At 46.6% G+C, this 27,880-nt stretch overlaps 1 protein-coding gene and 1 non-coding gene across 5 annotated transcripts in view; both read left to right on the top strand.

Moving 5' to 3' along the window:
* Positions 1-27,880, top strand: part of LOC119442498 (cAMP-dependent protein kinase catalytic subunit 3) — a 140,457-nt gene that overhangs the window by 56,607 nt on the left and 55,970 nt on the right. The window lies entirely within an intron of this gene.
* Positions 16,629-16,710, top strand: Trnas-gcu (transfer RNA serine (anticodon GCU)). The gene has a single exon. It is a non-coding gene; the product is annotated as a tRNA-Ser (tRNA).

Raw genomic sequence — 27,880 nt, 5'->3', positions numbered from 1 at the left:
TCCCCTGAGCAAATGCTGTCATCGTAAATTCAAGATCGAATGCGCCTCCTCGAATGTTCCTCCAACCTTCATTTATTCAGCAAGAATGACAAGGCTCGATTCGAGTGTGATTTTCGCAACCCTGATCGCAGATAACTTTTACGTTACAAATATAATGTTTATTTATTTATTTGTTGCTGTATAACGCAGAGAAATAGAGTAGCAGCCTAGATACTCTATGCATACATGTCTCCACATCAACCCCTGCATAACAGAACAGAACAGAATACATTGCTATGTTGCCGAGAGACATTGATTAGCTTCCAAGCTAATAGTTTCAGCCCGTCGACGTTTCTTATCGACAGGCGATTTTGAAAGCGATGGCACGCATTCTTATGAAGACACGCGTCACTACTGCTGAAAGGATGTAACAGAGAAGGAGCGGCCTTATTATAAGTTTAGGAAATCACCTAATGTTTCAAAACACGCAATTACTTTTCTTCTGCTCGCGAAAAACACTGCTGCACACAACAGTCAATGCATTCTGACTACGGTCAGGATGCAGGACTAGCTAGCCCTGCCGTCAGTCCTCCGGAAGTAGTCAATGTGGTTCCAAGTCACGTGTTAGGGAGCTGTCTTTATATGCGGAAAGAAAGTTCGAAAATAAACGCACTCTAGCTTCAGCGATTACTCCTCCAGAAAAAAATAAATAACAAATACGTGGTCGTTTATTGAAGCGTTTCGTGGCAGTCGGTGCGGAAGGCTGCACGGTACTGCTTTGTTGGGGGCTCGTTTGTTTCTGTTTTTCTCTACATTATATAACGGCGTCGTAAACTATGCATCCCTTTTGTATAATGTATGTACTTCAGAGGTGCATAAAGGGGATTCCACCAGGGATTTCGGGAAAATATGGCATGAAGTATCGGTGGACGGCTCAAGTATACAAAACTTTTCTGTGTATATAGCTTATATACAACGAATATATTTCTTTTTTGGATGACGGTGTTTAAACGCTCTGAAGCAACAACTTGGTTTTGTTATACGAGAACCGTTGTATAGTGTAAGGCTGAGGATTTGTTCTGAGCACTTGCGGCTCTTTAACGTAGTTGTATGTTTTATAGTTTTACATTTATATCTGAGTTTCATGCAGAAAAAAAAAACAATCCCGGCAGAACCAACGTTGGGTTGATATCTGTGTGAGTGATAGCTTGATTTCATTGCACCGCTCGTAACCGCACATGTACATTATATAATTTTATATAGCAATGCAAAAATAACCCTCTCTCTCTCTCTCTCTCTCTCTCTATATATATATATATATATATATATATATATATATATATATATATATAGCGCCACAGTGCCACACTGCGATATGAGACAAGCGCAGCAAAAGTGTAGATGTCGATGTAGAGTCTAGATGTTCACCGACGTAACTTCTGTAGATTTTGCCGCCAGCTAGAAGATGTGCGCGCTCACTTTTTATAAGCAAATTGTTGCTATGCGTTGGGGGGGTTCGAACCTGGTTTCGAACCGGGTTCGAAACCAGCAACCGGAAATGTATTTTCTTTATATATACATAGCCACGTGCCAAGGTTGCCTCAATTAGGTTACATAAGCGACCAGAAAAATACAAACCCCAATATGGGGGAAGAGCAAAAAAAAAAAAAAAAAAAAAAAAACATACCTACGACATTAAAATGCAGATGGACAAGTCGGAGCGAGCGTGACATCATTATGCACGTTTCGGAGCGTCGAGAAACTTTATGATTGCTTCTCATGCGTTTTCTAAAGTTCCTCACGCTTACACTTCCACGGTTAAACATTGTGCGCCTTGTGCAACGGCGAAAATTTTTGCATAACAATGTCGTGAGAAAGCCAACGAACACGACTAGTTGTCTTTTTTTTTTTTTCGCTGTGAAACTCTAGAGTCCTGTCTTATATGAAATTTTAAAGGTCACCCTCTAAAGTAATATTCGTAATGTGAAAGGGACACTAAAATTACGTTAGGACAAGGCAGGCTGCTTGGGCTTAAGCTATACTTAGATTACACATATACCGGTAATCGCTCTGCTTGACGTCGTATAGCTATAACAACGTCTGGTCGGGGTTACGTAAATTCCTGCTAACAAAATAAAACATATATATTGCAATCAAGTGGTAACAGGAGCAGAGCTTGGCAACTGAAAGGATCCACGCGTGTGCACAAAAAAAGGATCCACGTACACCAAGAAGCCGTGCAATTTATGCCGTCTCGACTAGGCCCTCGCTCGGTATATATAGCGCTTTAGCCGCAAAATTCAAGACGAAGCTCGCACTTCAATTTCGTTGCTCCTTTACAAAAGTTTCAATTGACATTCAACAGCTCATATAAAGAAAGTTTACTGAATGCTATAGAAAGACAGCAGAACATTTTCAATATGTTTACACGAATTTTCGTATAGCGATCTAGCCTTTTCCAACGAAGAAAGGCAGGGAGAACTGTCAAAGACCAGCATATGACCAGAATATGCTGATTTAGCGTTTCTGTCCACTGTCCTCTTAAGAAAACGGTAGCATTTTCACATTGCCCTACGCGGCGATTGTAAACGGGTAAGAAGCAGAAAAAATATGAGATGCAGTAATGAGAGCGATGTGGTGAGTCCCAGCGGAACAACATTCCCCTCCGTGCTGAGTGAAAGACACGGAGACTGACAGGAATGGGGAAGAGAGAGATGACGGATTATAATGGACGACCGCTGTGGCAAACAGCCACCTTGATGATGTTATTTGCGTGCAGCGTAGAGCAAAACAAGTGACGACGCGCACTTCCAGCGCGGGCTTCGCAATCATCACCACCGTTCTTTTGTCCAGTGGCTGCATGCGACTGCTCGGCATACTACATATAATATTGCGTGGCCCACTTACTTGTTGCTATTTCTTGCATGTCTCTATTTTGCCATTAGGATAAATGGGGGGGGGGGGGGGGGGAATTGTGCAGGAATTATCGACGACGATTGTTAAGCGAATAGAACGAACGAACGAACGAACGAACGAACGAACGAACGAACGAACGAACGAACGAACGAGAGTTTTCCTTGCTGAGTCTGACCACCGGCTAACCACGAAAACGGGCGAACGAGGCAAGCAAAGTTATTCGCTTTAATAGCCAGATGCATGTTGCTTCAACTCTCCTCCTGGATTACATTTAACCCTATAGACCACGTGTGTCGCCGACGTTCTATGTGAGTGTGACACCTGATGTTACATTACATTCTGGGGTTTTACGTGCCAAAACCACCATATGATTATGAGGAACGCCGTAGTGGGGACTCCAGAATAATTTGACCGCCTGGGGTTCTTTAACGTGCACCCAATGCACGGTACATGGGCGGGCGTTTTTGCACTTCGCCCTCATCGAAATTCTGCCGCCGCGGCCGGGATTCGATCCCTTGACCTTGGGCATAGCAGCGCAATGCCAAAGCCACTATGCCACCACGGCGGGTGCACCTCATGTGTTCATGCCAGCGTTGAACATCATGCGTTCTTCTATCAGCAGGTATATGTTTATATATACTTATAATATATACTTATAAAATTTACTCGCCCTCGCTATGAATGAACGAGAGAGAAGAATGGAAACCGAGGGGCTCGATTTATTAGCGATGTGCCTGCTCTCCTAAGACGCCATCGTGCAAAAAAAATGTTTTACATCCGCTTACCATGACTCTGAGTGGAGTTGGCTAATAACACACCCAGGGCTAGATCTAGTAAACATAAATACCCAAGTTAGTGCACGGATTCATAGCCGATGCCGTAGCACAATTGGTAGTGCAACGCACGCGTAATGCGGAGGTTGTGGGTTCCGCTCCCACCTGCAACAAGTTATCTTTTCGTCCACTTTCATTTTCCTGTTCTTTATTATTTTCTACATTTCGATTTCAGCCACCGCCAATTTCCCCGATGCTTTCCTTGGCTTCATTGTCTGTTCGCTTTATATAGTCATACTGTATGTAGATATGTTTGTGTGCAGGTTTTTTGTCGTGCTCAATTCAATTTATTTACGCAGCACAACAGGAAGGGGTTCACCGGCCCTGCTTTATGGCTCAAAAGGGCGGGCTGTGTAAGCCGGTTTGCTGGTTCTTGAATTGCGTGCAGCGCGAGCGATACAGTGGTGGTGGCGGACAAATTTTAATTTTTTTTCGCCATAACACGAGGGTGGGTGGGCCTAAATATTTCTCGAGGTGACCTTACGACGACTTCATGCTGCCGACTAATGGTCCGTTCCAATTCTGGCCAGCATTGAAGACGGTCTACGTTGACTGCTATAAGAAGGCAGCTTTGAGCTCGAGTAACAGAATGCATCTGCAAGACGTCTCTACAACTTTACGCCATCTCACGTCGACAATAAAAAGCTAAGAAAAGCCCATATTACAATTGTATTTGAACACTTTGCGCATGCGAACCGCTGAAAAACACAACACAGCTTACATTAAGAGCGTACGAAAGCGTGACTGCGTTTTCTTACGTGCAGGCTACCTTCTTGTCGAGTTTCCAAACATTCTGGTCAAACGAAATCTTGTTTGGACAGTAAAACAGCCTGCATCGTCCTTGACCGATGATGTCTTCGCGAAGCTGTCTCTTTTGCTGGATTCGTCAGGGTTCGTCAGAACTGAAACGCGACTTCAGGTGACTGCTGTCTATTTCGCCGTCTATACGGCGAGTATTGGAACACCACCTAAAGTGGCCGTCGTCGTCAGCGTAACAGAAAGGACGGACAGAGGAACGGACGGACAGAGCAAACCTGGCTTCGAGCATTTAACTGTTTTCGCAGAAAAAAAAATCTGATTCCATGCGAATTCTCCAGCTTCACAAATGTTAACGCGGCTTTATGTTACCGGAGAAAAAAAAAATAGTTTCCTCCGTAAGGCAAAACAGTAGCGCAGCAGGTGGCGAAATATAATGCGCAGGAAAGCCTAAGACTGTTTCGTGTGGTGTTTGTTGGAGTGAACATTCAAGGGTGCGAGAAGTAAAATAAATATAAAAAGAAGTTTCGAGAAGTAAAGGAAGTGTTAGTCCTGTTCGTTTGCGGCCTGGAAGTGGCGCCTCCACATGCTGAAGTGGAAAGCGTCGGCTTCTATTCCTCCACTTTATTATCTGTAGTTAGCCACTAGTCTATACTAAAACAACTGTTTAGCTTGTTACTCCTGGATTCGTTCGGCTTTTCTCAAAGTTATATTTGGCCTAACCCATTATTAGCTTCATGCTATTCTTGAAAAAAAAAAAGAATCAGGACGACGTTAGTACCATCCAGTAAACGTGATAAGAAGGCGAGCGCTACAACTAGAAGACTAATGAAGATGGAGTAGACGCGCTCTATCATTGTCATTATATGTAGATGATAAAAGCGTAATTTAGGACCACCTCTGCATCTGGGAGGGTGAGGTGCTGGAACACGAAGGAGGCGCCGATGCCAGCTCTGTTCAGTACACAGATGTGGAGCGTGGGTTAGCGAATCGTGGCAGCTGCTTGCGTGATCGCGCTCTCCATCATCAATACTCTCCACTGCATTAGCATAGGCAGAGTGGCTGATGACGTGAGGAGCAGATTCCCAAAAAAGCGACCGGGTGCTTCGCGGCAATTTAGCATGCCTGTCGCACATTCTACTTCGCCAAAGGCTATGCAGGCTCAGACATGAACAAATAAAACGGCAGGTCACAAGTTTTTCTTTTTTTTTTTAAGAGGTAGTGTGTACGCAGCACTAGGAACACCGCCGGACTGAATGTCTTTATTGGACGCTTGCACTTGCCTGCCTGACTTTTGAGTATATGTCTTGAGTCACTTCACATTTTTGAAGTGCTTTTTTTTATCGAAAGGTTTTGCTCCCATGTAATAAGGGAAAAAAAAAAACGGGATGGCTGTGAGGTTAAATCCTGGACTGCCAATATGTTGGTCGCAAGTTCGAACCCTGGGCCGCACAACGCGGATTTTTCTTTCTTTTCCTTCCTCGTAATTTTCTCGCAAAAGATTTTGTGATTCCGACGACGACACCGGCGGATATCAAAATGACCAGAGCCCATAACAGGCTATGGCTGTAAAAACACATTATATATATATGCTTTCGTCGGCTGTGCCATTGTAAATAATGAGAGACTCCGAGACAGCACCCGTTCCTGGGCCGGCTGTGTTCGTCGTCGTCTTCCCCCAGCGCCCGCCTTGCGAGCGCCCGCGGCCAAGTTCACTTCGGCTGTACAATATATAGTCGTTTGTACAGATGACGACGACGATATGCGCAAAATGCGTTCACGATATATATATATATATATATATATATATATATATATATATATATTATTCACGTATGAAGCTACGTGAGGCCCTCTAGAGGCCCAGCTCGGCGGCCTCCGACTTAATCTCGCCGATTTCACAGGCGGGGCATGCACGCTCCCGCGTAAAAACAATTGTTTGTTGGCTTCTTACGATATCAAAAATACAGACTGATGGGCTAGTTGGTGTGTCATTATTTAATGAGTAGCGCAAGAGCACACGGACGACGAAAGGAGCAGACGGGACACAGCGCTATCCTACGTTATGACAATATATATATATATATATATATATAGAGAGAGAGAGAGAGAGAGAGGGGGGCGGCAACAATGCATATATTTCCATTCCTTCGGAGAAGAAATAAGTTGTTTTCATTTTAAGCTTGTTTTTTTTTTTGCGCTCGGACTTCTCATTTTAACCTTCAATTTCCCCAAAACTCAATGAATCTTCAGCAAATTATTGTTGGCGGTCGTGAACGTTACCATCTTATATGCGTTTCTTTTATTTTCTGGTCGCCTATGACGCTTGAATACCTACACAACGCCCTCTCAATTCGCTACAGCCAATAAGAGTCCTTTTTTTTTTTTTTCCTACCCGCGAGTCGCGACGGCACTTACATCATCAGCAGCTTTCGATTGTGGCATTAGATTTGTTGGACTTAACGCTTACGCAAGGTTTCCATTCAGCGTCGCGCCCACTGTTGTCACTGCTGGGGATTTCGACGCGTTCTTTCTAAAACGCCAGAATAGGTCCCCTCGCACTTCAGACGGTTGAGAACCGCGTAATAGGGACACAGAGTGGCGCCACAATCGCTTCAACCACTTGATGTTAAAAGGTTCGAAATTGTCCGCGCAGGGACAAAGTCGCTGAACTATAAGCGTCAAGAAAGAAAGATCTTGAATCAGGCAGAGGACTGGTGCTTATTGTGGGTAACAGGTGATGCGTTGTGGACTTAGCGTTCAACTTTCGAAAGGAGCTTAATCTTCTTTTTCACCCATCTATTTCTCAAGACACACTAAAACAAGAAAACAAAACGTTGGCCGGGGGACGAAGCAACAAAGTTCACCATTTGGCACAAGTGAAAAGATGTCAGAACTGTTACCACTGCCAGAGCGCGTCTGTCAAAGGGCTTCGCAATTGCGCAAGATGTGACTGTGCACTCGAAGCAGAAGAGAAAAAAAATGTATGAAACGGAGCGAAGCAAGAAGCAGTGTATACAGCTGGGACTGAGCCACGGAGCCAATGTGTGGCGCCCGGGCTAGGCGTTCGTTCCGTTCTGCGATCAGGGCTGCAGGAATAGAAAACTGGGACGAGTCCAAAGTGAACCCCGGCTCGTGCAATCGCTTGCACAACGGAGACATTCGTGTGGTTAAGAAAAAAAGCGGGGGCGGGGGACGAAGTCAGGAAAGGGAACAGTCGTCGTTATTGCGGTGCGGGCTCTTTAGCAGAGGCGTGGATAAATGCATATTGCGCGCAATTGGGAAAGCGCCGTCTCTTCTGTTCGGTTAAGGCTGCGTTCGGAGGCGAGGCAGCGTGACACGTGCCGTTGCAGCGAGGCTCGTCCAATAGGCCTTGCTAAATAGATGAGCGTATGCCGGGTTCGAGCTGCTTGCATTGGCCGCTTCCGTTTCATTGAAGGTGTTAACGCTGCGGCGTCAAGCGAGGAAGAGCTATACCGACGTGTGCTATGCTGCACACCGCATGCATAACCCAAAATCTATGGTCTAGCGCGCGTCATATTAAGCGTAAAAATGCTGCTATAAAGCCGATTTATATCTCGTGACATATGAGTCAGTGAGTGAAATAACTTTTATTGGAGGTCCGGCGAGGACGCGAACTCGTCGCACACCCGGCTAGTCCCACGTCGGGACCGGCAGGTCTAGCCCACCGGCCCGGTCACGGGCACGCCGGACAGCCTGGATTTGCTTGTCTAGAGCGGGGCTACGCAGAAGCGAGTCCCACTCATCCTTGCTGAACTTGGGGTATCTCGACTCGCACTCCCAGAGCATGTGTGCCAGAGTGGAGGTCTGCCCGCAGGACGGGCAGGCGTCGTCGCGATATACGTCAGGGTAAAATTCGCGCAGAACGGCCAGACACGTATATGTGCCGGTGTGTAAAAGTATAAGCGAAACAGCTTGCGCCCTATTCAATTTGGGGTGAGGGGGTGGAAAGACCCTTCTGGACATGTAGAAGAATTTTGTAACCTCGTTGTGAGTAGCGGGAGCATCCCTGTAGCCGTAGGGGGGAGGGGTGTCGGCTCTCCTTACAGAGGAAGCGCGGTCGGTGAGGTCGCGCGCAGCCTCGTGAGCAGAATCACTGAGGTTCGGGGGAGCACCCTCGACCAACCCTACGTGAGCGGGAAACCAGTGAATCGAATGATGCGTGAGAGCATCCGGACTGGAGACGCTAAGAAGACGAGCAGCTTGCTCGGCGATGCGACCCTTCAGAAAAGCCCTAACTGCCGTTTTAGAATCACTATATATATCTCGGACCCACGACCGTCTAGCAGGGCAAGGGCGATGGCAGCTTGCTCGGTGACTTCGGGGTCTGAAGTGCGAATTAAAGCGCTATTGGAAATGTTGCCGCTGGAGTCGACCACGACGACGGCAAAGGTCTTCCCATCGCTGTACTCCGCGGCGTCGACGAAGCTTGCGACATATCTCGTGATAATGTCAATAATAAGCCTGTTGTTCCGGGAAAGTGCCGCAGTTATTGGAATACAGGTAGATGACAGATGCGGGTCGACCTCATAATACAGCAGGCACATGAGGGTAGAAGAATTAATCGAACATGGACGTACCCCTATCTTGAGTAAGTCTCCCTGATTTAGGAGATGCTACCCAAGATATAATTTATTGGTTTCAGAGGTCACCCCCAGATAGCTTCGTCTCGGGCCCAGCTGGAACTATTTATTACATTGAGGGCGTAGCCGTGCTTCTGTTTCAGAATATTTTAAAGTAATCTAAATATTACCGCAGATATGCTCAAACATTTAGCAAACTGCACATATTAGACGGCGAATAGCCTCTTCTCTTCTAAAATATATTCCATCGTGCATTGGTTTGCAACCGACCCCTTTAATTAATTTCTATGCCTTCACTAAAATAGCGGTGCTTATCTATGTTTGAACGAGGATAAAGGAAACAGAGGGGCTCGATTTTGGTTAATCACAAAAATATAAAGCAATGAAGCCTAGGAAAGCATAGGGGTAATTAGCTGTGGTTGAAATTGAAATGCCGAAAATAGTAAAGAAAAGGGGAAATAAAAGTGGACGAAAAGATAACTTGTAGCCTGTGGGCACCCAACCCACAACCTTCGCATTACGCGTGCGATGCACTGCCAATTTTGCTTCAGTGATGGCCATCAGTCCGTTCATTAACTTGGGTATATGTGCGTAATATAGATCTATAGCCCTGGTAGTGGTAGCCAGCGCCACTTGAGCGCCTTTAATTCTGCTTATAGCACGCTATGCGCGTCTATAGCGTTCGTGCGCGGCGAGGCTCATAGGCGCAGGTCCCTAAAATATTTGGCGTGAAGCAAATGGCCACGCGGGATCCTTCGAAGGCGATGTCACAGCTATAGCTATTCCATTTTGTGTGAGACTTTAACGAGCGGTATTATGAACTTCATTGTAGAACGCGCTTCATCCACGCGGTGGATCCAGGTTGGACTGATGGCCGGCGTGAGAATAATTTCAAATTGCGGCTGATTGCGGCCGTAGCCGTGTTCACACGCTACTCCCCCCTCCCCCCCCCCCCCCAAAAAAAAATAAATAAAATAAAGAAAAAATAAAAAGCAACGTGGCACGAGCAGCCATTCGCTGTGGAAGTATATGATGATGCAGACATCAGCACGTGCACCTCAGCTGTCTGATGTTTCCTTCTAAACACGGACGAAAAGAAGCACACAGAGTTGATGGGAAGGCGCTTTCACGAAGACTAGCGTAGTCGTCACCGCGGCGCGCTGTGAATCTTGCGAGCGCTTTCTTCGAGCAGTTGCTTCGAGCGCTTATTTTCGCCCACGGGAAAGCGTCACAAGCTGACACTGCTTGGCTCCTGCTGTTTGAGACCACCAAATTCAGGAGGATATAGTGTGACACATTTAATGTACCTAAGGAGAGAGAAAGGTTAATGGTGTCTGGAGAGCCTAGCGACAGTCTTGGCATGTTGTTCCAGGTAAGATGGTGAGGGATGAAATGAAGGGAGTAAGAGAAAAAGAAAGCGCGCGGAAACACACACTAAAAATACGCGCGCTCGAAATGCACTAGCACACAAGTTATTCGCGCAGTCTCATTAAAGGCCTGTATCTCGCAGGAATGCGATAAGCGCTTCAGTGGGGAGGCAGTTTATATCCAGGACCTATACGGGGTGAAATAACGCAGCTATTAACTAATCAAAGTTAATTCGGAGGTTTTACACGCGAAAACAACTATATGATGATGAGGCGCGCCGTAGTCGGGATTAACTCTGACCGCGTGGGGTCCTTTAACGTGTATCCAATGTACGGCAGACGAGCATCTTGAGGTGCATCCTGCCCCCCAAGAGAATGCACCCGCCAGACGTATGGACGGAGGACCACACGGAAGATTTGATTGACGTGTATACGCATCGCCTTTATAATGGGATTGCCAAATGCCACCAAACTGATTTTGCTAGTGTTTCTGTTTTGTTTTGTCTTGGCCCTTGTCTTGACCGTTCGCGTACCTAATTAATCCAATCTTTCGGAACCCAACGCTACCGCTGCGCGCCCTCGCGCGTCTCGCGTCCCCAGCTGCAACGCGGAGGAGGGTCAGTGCCCTCTGCGCCGGCGCGTGGCTTTTCTCCCGCGTCGGGCCAACGATGTGCGGCACAGCCTGTGTGCAGGCAGTGCCAAACAGCTACGCAGCAGAGGGAGCCGGACCTGAAATACACACGCGAGCTCCCGTAATTGGGCCTCCCGGGGCCCACACACACGCCTCTGACGGCACATTACCTAGAGCGCATCTGCCTTGCGAATCGCGAGCAAGTACTGCATGCCGAAGTGGCCCACGGGAGCCCGTGTGCGCCGTTTTTTTCTGGGAACTGGACGGGGACTCCGTCTCTTGGCAACGGGGCATGCGCGAGTACCGTTGTGCGGCGTAGATGAAGAAGAACAACACGTGGCGCCCGCATATTTCCGCTCAGGAGGTCTGTTTTCTGGACTGTTTGCAAGCAACAACGGCACAAAGAGACGGGGGACACGCCTCGCCACTCTCCTAAAAGTGTTTTCGAGCGGGTTTGTGGCGGCGCCCAAAGAGCTCTCGTTGGAAAAGGCCTTCAGCGAAAACCGACCGTGTGTAGTTTGTCATGACGTCGCTGACGCGAATGACCAGGCGTGTTCCTGTGCCTTGTTGCGATACAGCTATAGGTGGTCTTCAAAAGCGAACAACGCACGAACGAGACGACCGACGGAAAGATATTTGGCACTGCGAAACGGTACTCGGATGTGTTGCCTCAAACTTGCGCCGTCGGCGTGTGAACCTCCTTGCTGCATCACTGCTCTTGTAATGCCGCCGAAGGCATGCCTCAATTTTTGTTATCATCGGAACGATAGCTTACTGTGTGATAAGCCACCGAACGCAACAATGAGAAGGCTGTCGTTTCGCGATAGAACGTGAGTATATGTGACTAATGCATGAGTTGCCTCGTGCCGTCGCAGAATGAAATGATCTTCCGGACCACATCGCTATAGCTTAACGAAACGTGAAACATCTCGTGTAACCTGCGCATGATGTATTTTTAAACGTTGCATAAAAGTATTCCACTGATGTCATTGCATTTTGCGTGTTATATTTTCTGCCTCGTGTGTGCTTGAGGTAACGAGTGCTTTTCACGTTATCATATTTGTCTTTAGTGCACTGTAACTTTGAACAGTGCGTTCAGCTCATATAAAGCACATTTAGAGTGCATACATGACGCGAGTGCACTTCATCGACAGCGCGCTGAAAACAGCACCTTGCTGATCGTGTGCTACCATTACAGTCGGCGTTTTCACGCTCACTCTGCAGAGAGAGAGAGAGAGAGAGAGATTAAAAAAAAAGCTATATAGGAAGTCAGGAAGCTTAACCAGAGGTATAGTTCTGGTGAGACGTGAGACGAGTTTGAGCTCACCTCTTGTTTGTTACGAAGTAGAGGCCTCGCGAGAGAAGCTTCCATAAATAGCTCATCTGGTTGCGTCCACCGGCTTGGCAAAGCAAATAGTGATAAATAAAAACGAGACAAACGTCCCACACGCGCAATATCTCTACGAGAAGAGCTCCAGCACTTTGTAACTCTATACGTCTTTTTATGCACTGCCGCATAAATGAGCTCAGTTCTTCAAATGTTGCTCTTCGTGTCGTAATCGAACTGCTCGAAAAACTCCATCGCTCGAAAAACCCTGCCACAAAGAGCACTGAACGGCTTTGATAACTATTTCGAGAACGTATACGCCCTTTTAATATGGTTCTTCTCCCTCGGAACGTCTTCCCGTTCTTCCTTTCTTGCACAAAGCATCCTCCTATGCGCTAGCTATCGTCTTTCCGTGTCGCAATGAATGGCGCCTCCTCTTGGAGCACCAACCTGTCTTCTATACACGATCACTAAACTTGGAAACCGTTTTGTTCCGCTCCGTCGTAAACAGGTTGCTGTGGACAGAACGGGGTATAAATTACATTGACTACTCCATTTGTGTCTGTCTTACTGCAAAATTAAATTAAGAAAAGTACATAAAAAAAGAATAACGGGGGGAAGAACAGAAGTGCAGCCACATCGCACATCTCCTTTCTGGTACCACGATACCGCTCCTCTTTTTGTGTGTGTGTGTGTGTGTGTGTGTGTGTGTGTGTGTGTGTGTGTGTGTGTGTGTGTGTGTGTGTGTGTTTGTGTGTTTGTGTGTGTGTGTGTGTGTGTGTGTGTGTGTGTGTGTGTGTGTGTGTGTGTGTGTGTGTGTGTGTGTGTGTGTGTGTGTGTGTGTGTGTGTGTGTGTGTGTGTGTGTGTGTGTGTGTGTGTGTGTCGTTCATACCACATCGTCTTTACACACATACTTCCGATACAGGGATCCCTGTCGACGAGCGAGAAGCCGATCGGGAGTGACGTGTTGGTCGCGCACGCTTCAATGTGAAACCTGTTAGTGGCTCCATTTTGGGAAGGACACAGCGGCTGGGAATAGAGATATGTCTATTTATATAAGCTCACTCTGGCGACCGTGCAAGCAAATACCCTGAGCACTGGCGTGCGTGCGTGTGTCTCTTTTAGCGCTCGCCCGCTCGCGCGGCCGCTTGACGATAGAAGCCGATCCGGTTCATTGGCCAAACAGAAACCCAACCAGCAGCTCGCACATGCAGCGCTCTCCGGCGTGATAAACAACGCGCTACGCAATGGGCTTTCGTGTGCGTTTTGCGAGACGGACGAGGTGTGAACGGTCGAGAGACAAGCGTCACCGCCGTGAGGGCGCTCTGCGAATGTGTTTTTCGATGTCCTCACCTGAGAGACACTTACCGCATTGCATTCACCCCACTTTTTTTTCTTTCCGAAAAACAAGGAGAATCGCCTCTCCAACCGGCTGTTCCTTTTCATGTCTGTCACGTTTCGAGACAGAGAAGCTCTGTGTCTTTCTTTTGCGGTCAAAAGTGTACGAGAAGTACATCTGACGAAAGTATGTGACGTCAGCGCGAGATGCTGTTCTGTGAGTTCTGTTATCTGTCGCTACGTTTTCGCTAGAATATTGCTCGGTGGACCGGCGCAATGCCTTTCGTGGCCACCGGCCTAAAGGTATAAGATATCGGCAAATCAATCGGCAAGATGTTTTTTCTCGCGTGTACGAATTGCGCCAAAACATTCGGCTCGCTTTTTTTTTTTTTTTTTTGTAAAGCTATGTGTTAGAATAAACGAATGCTTCTTGTCTAACTATAGTTTAGAACCGCTGAACACTTAGATGGATTCTCATTGGCCGTGTTGTATTACATCGTTTACTATAGCAAATCTTCACTGACAGCGAGCATTCGTTGTAACAATGTTTTTTTTTTTTTTCTGGATGTTGCTTTCTCACGATGTCTTTTTTTTTTAAATCTAGTACAGAGGAAACGTATCTACACACAATTACATATGATCTCAATATAAGGGCTTCGTACGTTTGTTGTAAATGCAGTTTTATTTAGTTCGTAAATGTATACTGTAATACGGGCTTGGAACGTCTGTTACGCCATTTGAAAGCGTTTGCACGAGCACGTTGCTTGCGCGACTTTTTTTTTTTTTTTTTCTTCCTGCATTGAACAGCCTTTCGCGACAGCTTATTGATATGCGACGGACATTTCCGGAGAGGAAACGGAAACATCATAACTAGTCTTGCGCGGAGGATGTCGGGTGCGTGCGTGCTAGCTAGAAAGTCTCCTCGCGAACTTGCCTGAGCCGTTTCAGGCTCACAGTGGGATATGCAATGCTGTGCAATGCTGTGCGATGCTGTGCTATGCGTCGCATCGCACAGCATCACCTTTCTACTCGTGCAAAAAAGAAGAAAAAAAGAAGAAACACGAAGGCCTTGACTAAGGAGTGTAATTGAAACCGTCAGCGGTAGTCGAGTTCATTGTATATTGCAGAATTGAAACGGTGTCACAAGTACGCATTTCGTGCTGCCATGCTATCGTTCTTTCTGTAGACTGCATGGTCGGTGATTTGTTTAGTGCAGGCGGCTGTTGTGAGTGCCATTATCTACTTTACGCGAAGGGTCTGGAGATAAATTTCGCACGAAAACACTTTTGTGCTTAAATTCCGCAGCAGAAGTAAGACAAGAGGCAGCAGAAACGACAAGAGAAAGACGCAACAGTATAAATATAGAAAAAAAAAAGTTAAATTCTGAGGTTTTGCGTGCGAAAACTAGGATAGGATTACGAGGCACCGGTATAGATATCGAAGAAGAAAAAAAAAATAAACAAATGTGCGACCATCTATGCTTACGTTATGAGTTCAAGAGCGCTATATATATTTTTTTAGGTCCGTGCTTTTATTTACCCCTTCTTCTTCTTTTTCTTTTTTTTTTACTCTCTATCTCTCTCTCTTCCTCTTCTTCCGCGCTGTGAAATTGGAACCGATAAGAGCCTAGAACTTCTGTGAACTCAACTCGTCGACGTGGTTGGACTTCACGTTTGTGCGTGACCTTAGAGTTTCCAGCCGCCTCGCTGATTTATTTGTTATCTCTTCAACTCTTTCGAGAGAGTCGAGCTCCACAAAAGCTACGGCGAAATTGGCTTCTAGAACGATGCCCTTGGGTCGTGCTCGTCCTTCAATTCTCTCTCTCTCTCTCAATGCGTTCTTTCGCTGGCATTCACATCGTAAAGTTGACTTTTTTTTAATTTCTTTAGATTTCAGTAAAATATCGAATTCGGAGCAAAAGAAACGTTGTAAAATGGGCCGGCCCGGCAAAGAAATGCCCTGGAGAATATAGAGGATATCGAAAATATGGCTGTGAGATACTTTTTTTTTCCTCTGTCCATTTTAACGCATGGGTTGCTACGCCGCATAACATGTATTTTATATACTCAAGTAAGTGTATTCAGGGTTTTTTCCGTGTGGCACTATACGGAAGACGCATAAGTTAGCCACTATGTGATATGCATTGGCTGTCATCAGCACGCCTTTCTCTCTTCTCTCTCTCTCTCACACACACCACACACTCACTCCCATCCTCTATTTTCCTGCAGATATGTGTGTTCTTCAAGTCGATTCTTCAATTTAAAGTTATTTCATTTTATTTTATTAGGGGCGCTGTCCTCAAACCTCCGCGGCTATTTTTCATGACATTTCATGTTTCGCCTTGTTTAATCGTTGACCCTGATGCTCGCGTAATTCGGATAAATAAAATTACATAATTGGCTCGGAAAAGACGATTAAAAAAAAAAACAGTGCTAGACTCACATACACACGCACTGAATAAAAAGTCGTTAAAAGATGACGTCATTAATAAAAACTGGAGTCGTTTAATTTGGTAGCACACAATGTGTGATATTTATTTGCCTGGTTAACCGAGCGTTCGCTATCATGATGCCGATATAGTATATGTCGAAGGGGACAGTTCTCAGAAAGAAACGGCAGTGAAAAAGGGAATAGCGCTAAACTTGAGTACAATTCTCTCAGGAAACGAGCGCATTGTGCGTATACGCTATACGAAAAGACAGGTTAAGCAAAGAAGAAAAAAAGCAATGACGCACAACATGAGGCCGTTTGTCTTGCGCCACACCGACAGCGAGTAAGGGAAAAAAGAAAAAGTAAGACGTCGTGCTACGGCTAGGGCCATTTTTATCGCTAGCTTGTACGGTCGATGTTCCGCGAGAGAACACGCTGTTGCAGCGGACGAGGTGGCCGAGAGGTTAAGGCGATGGACTGCTAATCCATTGGGCTCTGCCCGCGTGGGTTCGAATCCCATCCTCGTCGTAATTTTTTTTTTCAGCATTTGTTTTTTTTTTATGTGTCTGGCAACAATATGTCAAGAGTAAGCACTGCTTGCCGCCCTGACGAGGTGGCCGAGACATGCGGATCCAAGCGCTCGCCGCCCGGCACAGGAAGTTCCCGTTACGAATATCGTATGTGACAGAGATCTGTATCGTGTGCAAACCGAGCTTACTGACCGGGTGACTAAATCTCGATATTTTAATATCACCACGTCAGTCAAGTGTGACTTGACCGGTTTTAGAGGTGAACTCATGTTGTTGTGTTCAGGTGAACTTGATTTGGTGAGTATTGTTGTCTAACCAGGCAATACAAATGATAATAATGATAAAGATGAGGTGGCCGAAAAAAATAAAATGATAGAATGCCTCGTTATGCGTCGTTTCTAAACATTCCCGTCGTCACGCAGCTTCTGGCTTCTTTCTATTAGAAACAAAGCTTTGCTTTTGTCGCCAGTCATCTCTGCACTCACGTAAGCACGCCAGTCAAGAATACGTGAATAAAGCACGCGCACAATAATGAGTCACCATAGTAGTCCGCAAAACAAAAACAAAAACAAAAAAAGCACTATCCGGCCGACGAATATGTCAGGATGAGCGTGAACGTTCGTCGACTGAAAATCGATCGCCTAACCCGAACGTACAGACCCTGTGCCGAGGTCTTCCACAGCGTTGCTGCTCTCTGGCGCACGGTTTATTCCAAAAAGAATGAGAAGTCTCCAACAACCCCCCCCCCCCCCCTTGTGCCCTAATCAAGAAAATATAAAATAAAAAAATTCAGCAAGTGACGCGTTTCTTAAAATTTTTTATTGATATGATATAAGGAGATGTTGAAGAAATAAGGCGCCGGGTACTCCTTAGCTCTTGAATGTGTCTAACTTACAGCGCACAGTATTCAAGATTACACGTTTGGTGTTTTCTCTATATCTATAGCCTTCCCTGCTTCTTCTTTGGATGACATTGCGATTTCTTTCTCTCTACCCCCCTCCCCCCTATTCATTTGTTCCAGACTGCAGTGTCTCCGTACCCGGAATAGCCGCATTACGTTTCTTTGTTTCCCATCGATTGCGACAAGCTTCTGGCGCAAGTGCATTGAATTTCGCGGGGCAGTCGAGAGAAAAAAAAAAACACTGGGACGATGCCAAATCTCTTTGACGTGTGACACAACATCCTAATGGACCCGTAAGCAATTTGGCGCTCGCACAGAGATCAGCGCTGCGATTTTGGTACGAGCAAGAGCGCGTCGTTTCATCTTTTGAGACGTCTTCGCGTGCTGCGCCTCCCTGATAATGGACACTGGAAATATAAGCGAGCTGGCCCTCGCAACCACACGGCGCAGGTACGCTTCGGATGTAAGACAACGCGCGCGCATTGTTCCGTTTTCGTGCAGGTTGCAGTAGGACGACAAGTGTGATATCAAAGCTGCACCACGCGAGTCATTGCGACTTCTCCCATCCAACTGCAGAGGATGTTCTTGGAATATGCGCGTCCCGTTATCACCGCGCCGTTTCATACGCTATACATAGGCAGTGCCTTTAAATGGGGCCATACAGTTTGCACATTTGTCTCCATTTTTTTTTTACTTCCACTGAAGACGAAACAACCGCGTTCTGTCGGTGATATTGCTGAATGATCTAACTTTCCCGAAAAAGAAGTGATTCAAGGAGGAGCTGGAGCTACGGGCACGGAGAACGTGAAACGACCCGCCGTGGTTTCTGAGTGGCTATGCTGTTGGACAGCTGAGCACGAGGTCGCGGGATCAAACTCTGGCCATGGCCGGCGGCCGCATTTTGATGGGGGCGAAATGCGAAAATACCCGTGTACTTAGGTTTAGCTGCACGTTAGAGAACCCGAGGTGGGCCAAATTATTCCGGAGTCCCCCACTATACGGCGGGCCTCATAATCATATCGTGGTTTTGGCACGCAAAACCCCATAATTTAATTTAATTTTAGAACGTAAACACTGCTGACTACCCATGAACCCCTCGCGTTATCTTAAAGAACAGCGAACTATACTGTTTCGCGGCGTGAAGCCAGGGTCGTCCAAGCCCGGTTCTCAACGACCCAGCTTAGTTTTGGGGACATGGCGTCCCACTGCAGAGCGAGGAGAGGCCGCGGATCCTTTCCCCAGCAGCGGCAGAGTTATTTCGACGGTGTCAGAACGCAAAGACACTTTATGCACTCAGATTTAGCTTCCCGCTAAAGAACTTCAGCTGGTCAAATCTAATCTGCAGGCGTCTCTCACTAGGTGTCTCTCATTCTCGCAGTTCGTTGTGAGCTTGTTGTCAGTTGTGAGTGAAGACGAGTACCCAGCACCTCCACCAGAATCTAATGTGAACACAGTACAAGAGAGCAGCGGGCAGCGTTGGCAGCGTGTCTCAACCAGAGCGGCTCAGGCAATCTCGAGCTCACGCTTCCCGGATGACTGGCGATGTGGCTGCAGCGCCGGGCATTCGTCTTCACTACACAATCAATAGTCTGCGTTGTAAATGTGATGCACGCCGCAAGGTGTAGCTGCGGCTAAACGTCGGTGGAAAAAAAGCAGGGAAGAAATTGATACGACCTGATTTGTCCTCGTACAGTCATAGGTAGCGGCACAATGTAGATATTGAGGGGAAAACAAGAGAAGATTAATGAAATATATACAAAAATGCTAGATAAAAAACAAAATAAAAAAAGATGGCTGACTAATGGAGTAGCACACGAGGAATAAGGATTATAAACAGGGATAAGGTGCCTCAGAAAGGCTGGCCAACGTTTCGATGACGAGGCCGCCTTTGACGAAGATAGGTCCTCCTATCGAAACGTTGGCCAGCCTTTCTGAGACACCTTATCCCTGTTTATAATCCTTATTCCTCGAGATAAAAAACATGTATAGCATACCTGATTAAATCAAGCAGGCTAGGTGACCATTTGTCAGCGCCCTGTTTCAATTGGGACGCCAATAAATCATCATCATCATCACCGTCCTTCCGGCCTTCGAGATTCTCTTTCGGACGTCGGTGTATATCCCTATAAGTACAAAGACACAGCAACAAAAAATGCAACTGTTACCACAAGTCTTTTACCTGTTTGTATTTGCTCTTGCCGCAACGGTTCTGGCATTTAGTGGGCCCGCTCCCAAACCAATATAGAAAGCGAAGGACGCCGCCTCCCTCGTCATCCTATTACTATAACTCTAGTGGCGCTCGACGCGAGACCAGTGCGACAGACCGCAGATTGATCTGCTCCGCAGCCAGTCAGTGCCCGGCGGATGCTACGGGCAAGAGCGGCGTTCCTTCGTCCAAGCGGATCAATGCGGGACTGCCGCAAATAAGGCAAGCTCCGACGAGGTGATTTGATTTTACCCTCGATGGCCAGATTGGAGATAATGCGCGTTATACCGCGGGGCCCGTTCATCGAGAGAGATGGGATCCAGGGATGGCTTCGTCCCTTGAAGGAGCCACCGAGTGGGGTACACGTACACTCTAGGAAAAGAGACGATACACAATTAAAAAGCGGGTGCATGCGGCACCACTGCAGACGCATGTTGCCCCATCATCGCATTTATTTCATATCGCTGGGATGCGACCCGCTCGAATCCAGAACGAAGGATGCGAGAAAGGTGGTGCAAAAGGTCACCGTGCTGCCTTCTTATAAAGCGCTGTTCATGGCTGTTTTTCTGTAGAGCCTTTAAGCATGCAATATAGAACGAGCCGGTGCACGGGAAGCTCTGGCATAGCAACAAACAGCGAGGTATCGCGTCCTGCCGCGCTGACATTTCTCTTGCTTGTGCCGACTGCTGTGTATACGTGTGGGTTTGCGTGTATAGGAGAAATGGGGGAGGGACGGTATAGGTAGGAGCATTTCATAAGCGGTTAAGCTCAATTGCAGAGCTACAAATAGAAGGCAACGCTTGACATTTCAGAGGGGTGCCTTTATATAAGGTTGTCAATTTCGCGGTTACCGTCTATCAAGCTTAGGAGCCTTCCCCATTTTGGCATTGCTCACTACCAAGGTTGCCTACCCTTAAAACGCTCCTAGCTCTACTTTTCTTTTTACGCAACCGTTCGGGAACCAAGCAACCGACGCACATGCAATAGTTGGAAAGAGTAACAGTGGTTCTCTAATGAAAATCGAATAAAGAAGTAACTCCGTTAAACAAGAGACCCATACGAGGCTACCGTCTATCATTTATACGCCGAAGTATTTGCTCTCTATCTCAGTTGAGGCCTAAAAGAACATGTCTGTTCATCCTTTTGATCCGGCCACCTCGTCGAGCAGATCTGACCAGCTATTCTTGCACATGATACGTGAGTATTACTTGCGGTAAATCTCCGTGGAAATTTTTTTTAATAAATGAAAACGGCTGTATGACTACGTTGTTGAAACCACGCGGGCGGAGTCCAATGAATTAGCAGACCATCGCCTTAACCTCTCAGACACCTCGCCCAGCTGACCAGATCTTCGTGCATCTAATAAGCAAGTGCCATTGCGGTAAATGTAAAAAAAAATACAAAAACGCTGTCCGATGAGGGTGGTATTCGAACCCACGCGGGCACATCCCAATGGATTAGCAGTTCATGGCGTTAACCTCTCGGCCACCTCGCTCGACTAACCAGTCATTCGTGCAGCTGATACGTAAGGGGAAAGAAGTATAAATACCTTGTTAATCCGCTGATATTGTAACGCAGTATTGAGTTACTGCAGTGATATCGACCACCGTTTTCGGCTTTCAGCCGTCAATCATGCGACAAACGAAGATATACCGGACATCGAGTAGGGAACCTAATCGGAGCCATGTTGTGTATTCACGTCTGTTGCATGCACTGATAACTCTTTGCCATCATCGATTTGCTATAAGAAAACGTGCACGTGTGTATCCAAAGGAAAATGACTAAGTAGGAACATGAAAAAAAAAAGAGAGAGGGGAGAGAGAGAGAATATAAAAGGAGGCAAGCAGTCCTTATCAAATCATTGTATATATTCTTCGAACGCTATAGACAGGCGCTAATAAACAGAAACCTTGGCAAAAATCTCCAAATTCCGATGCAGTGATTTACAGCTGTGTTTGCCTGGGTCTGAGGTTGGCAAAAGTGTATTTTTCCCCTTGACTTGCTGACGTCCGTTAAGAGAAATGAATTATTATTTATTTATTTTCTGGAACTTCGCCCAACGGGTGGGGATGTTTATAATGTGTACGATGCGGGCTGTTTTCGGCAATAAATAAACTACGTCAGCAGGGTATACAGCGGTGGGTGCCATAATGTCAGGAGTGAGAGACCATAGTTCTTTGAGATGGAAGCGCACTAGTACCTCGAAGGAAATGTCTGATTCACGAAGAAATATCTGATTCATGAAGGAATGTCTGATTCATGGCGTTTAACGCCCCAAAGCAACACTTAAGCTTTGAGAGACGCATTAGGAAGAGGTGCCCCGGAATAAATTTTATCACTTAAGGTTCACGAACGTACAGCTAAGTCTTAAGTACAGTAAGGTATTATTACAGCAGCTAATCTTAAGTTTTACGTTCCACCTCCCCATCGCCCCCGCGGCCGGGACACCCACGGCCGTATTCGACTCTGCAACCTCATGCTTAGCGCATCGGTACATAAATGAATGTTGCATACGTTTAATTTTTATCTGAGAGAGCAATCGTTCAGTTTACACAAAAACGAGGAAATACTCATTCTACGATACGGGGCTCATCCTTAATCAGCCTAAGGCAACTCTGAATAACTTCGCATGTTTCTTTATTCTGAGCAGCTTTAATTCGGCGTGCTCTATAGTGATTGATAGGCAAACTTTTCGGCGTCGCACACTGTTCGCATTTTTACAGAGACCACTGCTCGCTTGCTATACTTTAGAAAGAGTCAAGAATACGCACGACAGACCGTGAGTGACCGTCGTACGCTTTAACCTTACGCGCTAAGCTAGTTCCCTTTACCTTGTGTTCTGCTGTCCCTCGCGTCCTCCACTAGTTCCCCTGTTCCGGTTGTATGTAGTACAGTATAACGTGGCTACACTCTATTGTCTTTGCTCTTTCTCTTCTCACAGGGGACTGAACTCGCTGTATCGGTAATCGCAAAAGTAACGCCAGAATGAGTTTCCCGGTATATTACTACAGCTCCAGTGCGTAGTGAAGGAAGGAAGGAAGAAAGTATAACGCTGGAAATAAATTTTGGTCGCCTCGAACGCAATCACCTTCTTCATTCATTCGGTTTTCATTCCGCCCAGTATGTAGCTGCAAACGCACGCTGCATGCATACCGCGCACCTGTATATTCATGGATGGCCCAAGCCCGCATGTATGAGCCACTGTCTAAATAAAGCGACTTCAATGTTTGCTCGAAATTCCGGCATACAGGCGCCTACTGTTACTGCGGTGGTATTATTTTTCCGTGCCCCGTTTATTTTGCCTCCCTTTCTTTTTTTTGGTTTTCAGCCCAGAACTAAAATTCCGCGCGACCCAGCAGCCTGTTTTCATGCGGAAACACGAGAACAGCGCACGCGTCACCGATTGCACGCGGGGGCCTCTCGTTTCGCTTTGCTTTTGCTTCGTCATCGTGGCGTGCCACGGCAAATATTGCGCTCTGCGCCGCGGCCGCTGTGCTACAACTCAATCCGGCGCGCTATAGTATATATATATATATATATATACACGAATGGACTTCGCGGTCTCCGTCAAGAGGCCACGGGACGAGCAGCTGAGGGACGCCCGGGATGCCCATTAGCTTTCTTTATTTCCTTCCTATTCTTTTCGTTCTTCTTGTGCCTGTCTTGTGTCCTTTCAAGACGGGGACCGCGTTTCTTCGAAACGCCCGATTGGCTCTGCACGACGAGAGTGATATTATTTTGGGGAAATTGGGCCGGCCGAACAAAAACACACTTAGAAGATTCTCTTTTTTTTTTTGTGTGTGTGTGTGTGTGTGTGTGTGTGTGTGTGTGTGTGTGTGTGTGTGTGTGTGTGTGTGTGTGTGTGTGTGTGTGTGTGTGTGTGTGTGTGTGTGGCGGAGATGGTAGCACGATTCGTTCGATACACTATCCAAACAAAACAGAAACGAAAGCGTGACTTGAAATAGGAAAACGCGGTCCTGGGTGTAGAGAGGCAGTAAAGGAGAAAGAAATATAGCGATACAGAATGCAGTCTTGCAAACGCTCAAGGAAAAAGCGTCACGAAAGGTGCTCGAAGCTTATATGCTATTCCGAGTATAGGAGGATGCTTCTTGCGTTAGCACACCTTCGACTGCCCTTCTCTATAGAGAGAAATAATGCGCCATGTGCACGGTTAATCGTAATACCGTAGTCTTTTCTTTCGTGTTTCTTCCCAACTTGCACTTATTGCGATGACGCGCCTGCAGCTGTCAGTAAGCGCTTGCGTACATATGGGGGTTTACTTAGCCGAGTGATCCCGCGGTATTACTCCTTTTGAAGGTTTCGAACACCTACTATGCTACTGTCCATCTTTTCAAAACGAAAGACATGACCTCTACAACGTTCTCAATAGGCTAGATAGAAGACCGTTCACCTTGAGCAAGATCTTGGGACCATGGCCTCGAATATCACAGCTGCAAAAGGCCACAAAAGCACTGCCGCGATTTTTGAGAACTACAGGACTGAGTGACCGTCTATGATCCGGACTGATTGATCATCCGTGATAGGACAGATATCTGTTGCTACGTCGGCGATATCAACAGCGGACTTTCTATTCTCTCTATTTCTATCTATCTATTTCTTTCTATTTCTATCTCTCTCCCCTTTTTCCTTCCCCCAGTGTAGGGTAGCTAACCGGGCTCAGTCCTGGTTAACCTCCCTGCCTTTCATTAAATCATTTTCTCTCTCTCTCTCTCTCTCTCGAACAAATGTAGGTGATAATTGATTGTTTGATTGATCTATCGACCTATTCATGGTTTTAACTCACTATAATGCCACATTGGGGCTATTAGGGACGTCGTATAGTGTAGTGCTCCGCATTATTCTTGGCCACCTGAGTTTACTCACCTGCACCTAAATCTAAGTACACAAGCTTCTTTGCATTTCGCCCCTATCGAAATGTGGCCGGAAGTCGAATACGTGACCTCGTGCTCAGCAGCGGGACGCTACTGCCACTGCGCCTCCACGGCGAGTGATCGGAGAAAAGCCACTGTCACATTTTGCTTAAGTATAGTGTGCTATTGCGCACCATTTTTCAAAATTTCACTAATTAAGAAACGCTTGGCGTATTTTCCCGGCGTACAAAGATCACTTACTTGGTTGAAAAAAAGAAAAATGATGTAAGTGCAGTCTATTTCACGCATCATTGTGTAAGACCGGTACTTTTAGATGAACCGGACAAGTTGTTAACATTGAAATAGTGTCAGCGTTGGGCAGAGCTCCCTGTTTGAGTTTCCCTTCTTTCTTTATGTTCCTTTCCTCCGGCATAGTGCCGAAAGGTAAACGAAGCTTGTGCTAATAACGGAGCGTAAAAGGTGGTGCTATTGTCACTGTTTGTAATATTAAGAAACGGGCGGCGTGGAAGAAAAACAAAAGTGTCCAAAGGTAATTTACAACTATCACATTCGGTGCGTGCTAATTTTTTCAAGTCTGATTCGAGTAAGCGATGGTCAAAAAATGTGTTTTTAAAGGACGCCGCTTATTTAATTTCTCTGTAGTGTCTCTTTCCGTGAAAGGATTGTAGCACATCTTTCTAGCACATCCAAGTTCGGCAACTGCTCACTCTGCCTCCGTTTACTTAAAAAGAAGAGAAGATAAAAGAAAAAGATCGCAAGCAATTTCTAAAAAAAATAGAAATAAAAAGAAGAAAGAGAAAGCTCTCATCCATTGTGTAAGGCGCCCATCGTAAGCTCAAGGATAATTTTAGTAGGCTTTCGTGTCCGCGCTAATAACTGAGATTTAGAGAGAAAATAAAAAAAAAACAAGGAAAAATTAATAGCCATGCTCGCAGTTGCGGATTGACCTTCAGCGCAAGGTACGCGCAGGTACGCACAAATATAAGTGCGCGGTCGTTTGTGGATTGCACCCACGTAAAAACAAAGCTGTCACCGAGGCTTTCGACCTACCCACCGGATCTCAGCAGAGCAAAGAAGGCTTCACCACCGAACGTCGTCGCGACGTTCTTCTTCTCTTCGCTGTAAGCCGAAAGACAAACCGATCGACGTTCTTTCGCGGAAAGGAGCGGTAAGAGGTCAGAACTACTTTTAGCCCGCCACCGTTGAAAGGGGCATTGCGCGTATATAAGCCTGTGACGAAACCTCGACCCCCCCCCCCCCCCCCGTGCTCCTTTTTTCGCCCCCTATTCCCCACCTTTGTCGATTCTCGCGCTTTAGTGCACTTTGCGAAGACAACGCGATGATCCCTCCACATCGCGACGAGGGGGAACTTGTGGGGGAGAGGGAGAGATATAACAGAAAGAAGTAAAGCTTGGGAACGGAAATCTTGGTTTGGGCCAGTCGGCGTTTGCTGAGACTCACGTTTCAGAAGGGCTAACTGTTGGACTATATAGTTGGCCTGACGTGTTCGCTAGAGAACTAAGCGCGAATAATCTTGACAAGGACACGTGAAACAGCTAGACGAGGACCAGCCTTCACGTTCAATTATTTAGACTCGCGTTACTTAGCGTGAAAGTGACGAAACGCACGAATAGCAATGGACACACGGGGCGATGCGCTAGTTCGAGTTTGCGGCTATAATATAGATGCGGACATCATCATTATCTTCATCATCACCATCACTTCCACTAGCCAGTTAAACATTACCGCGCGGAAAGTTCGTCACGTTATACTGGGTGTAGCGCTACGAAAGCCACGCTTACGCACGTTTCTCCTGCCGAGTTCATAAAGTAAGCTTCTAGTTATTCCATTTCCAGTTTATTGCGTCATTTTCTCGGAAACATTGTTTGATTCAGAAGCGGCGCGCATTGGCACCTCGTACATTCTTGGCTCGGATGCCCACCGGTAGGGAGGCTTACGAGATTGGCGTTAAGTTGAGCTGCCGTTCAGTGAAGGATGTACGAGCAGGGGCCGGCAATTTGTGTAACCTCCTCTCTCTCTCGAAAAAAAAAGCAAGAAAAACAAAACAAAACAATTAAACATACATGCGAGAAGAAGCCCGAAATCAAGCTTTACAAGACTTGCAGTGGGCTGAAAGCCAATTTGTGAAATTAATGAACCGAACTTCATGGCACGGGGGTGAGGAATTAGTCGGAAGTTTGGCGAGTGTTCACCGGGGCGAATTCGCGCGGAGCGTGGTGTTTCCGGAAGCAGCTAATGCGCAAGGAGGTGTTCTCCCGTTTCTTTGTGATTGTGAACGGTTTCTGTCCTGAAAGAAAGAGCCCCTCATGCGCAACAATGCGCCTTCACTGACTGCCAGGCAAACACCGCCTGAAACAACACCATCATCCCTCCCTCATCTTCTCTCATCAACATCAAATTGAACGGAAAAAATTACGTGAGGTTAATGATGCCGTCAATTAGATGACCAAAGTTAAGGAAACCAGGCCACTGAACAGCCGGCTGTTCGAATAAAATCTGACGGAAATAAATCATAAAGCTACCAGTTCAAAAAAACCTCGTGACGTCACTGGCAGCCGCGAAGGTCAGTCGACCTCAGAGAGCGCAGCAGCCCCCTCAAGGCTTTATACTACTTGACGGGCGAGCTTCGTGTTCCAGCATGCTGTGCATACCCGGACAACGTCTGGTCGTCTAGCCATCTTAATGCGATGTATAACGGTCATCTCTGCGCACAAAATTGGGGACTGTGACACAAAAGTGTCCCGCTGTATATAGATGGCATGATAGAATTTCTCGGGACACTGGCCTCACTCACGAGAGAGCGCTGTTAAACGCGCGCTTCTTCGCCGTGCAGAGCTCCATCGCGTGTTCCTGCATAAATTCAGAGAGTGAAGCGGCGCGAGGGACCGACAGGCTTTATTCACGGAATTCCAGATTGCAAAAGCGTGGTTTGTTTTCGCGTTTGTCTGTGCGTACACGCACGCACAAACACACGCGCCCACGCCCTTTAATCCGCATCCTCCAGACTATAGACTACTGTCTCCCAGCAACTTGAGCGCGTAGCGCCTAATCTCCTTGATTTTCGATGTTTCGCTCCCCCCCCGCTCTGTGAAAATAGAGTCGCTAATGGCATACACAAAGGCAGGCCTTCCGAGAACACCTTTTCCCA

The sequence above is a fragment of the Dermacentor silvarum genome, chromosome 2 (genome assembly GCF_013339745.2).
Source record: "Dermacentor silvarum isolate Dsil-2018 chromosome 2, BIME_Dsil_1.4, whole genome shotgun sequence".
Taxonomy (NCBI): Eukaryota; Metazoa; Arthropoda; class Arachnida; order Ixodida; family Ixodidae; genus Dermacentor; species Dermacentor silvarum.
The sequence above is the reverse complement of the archived record's forward strand: the minus strand, read 5'-3'. Positions and strand labels throughout refer to the sequence as shown.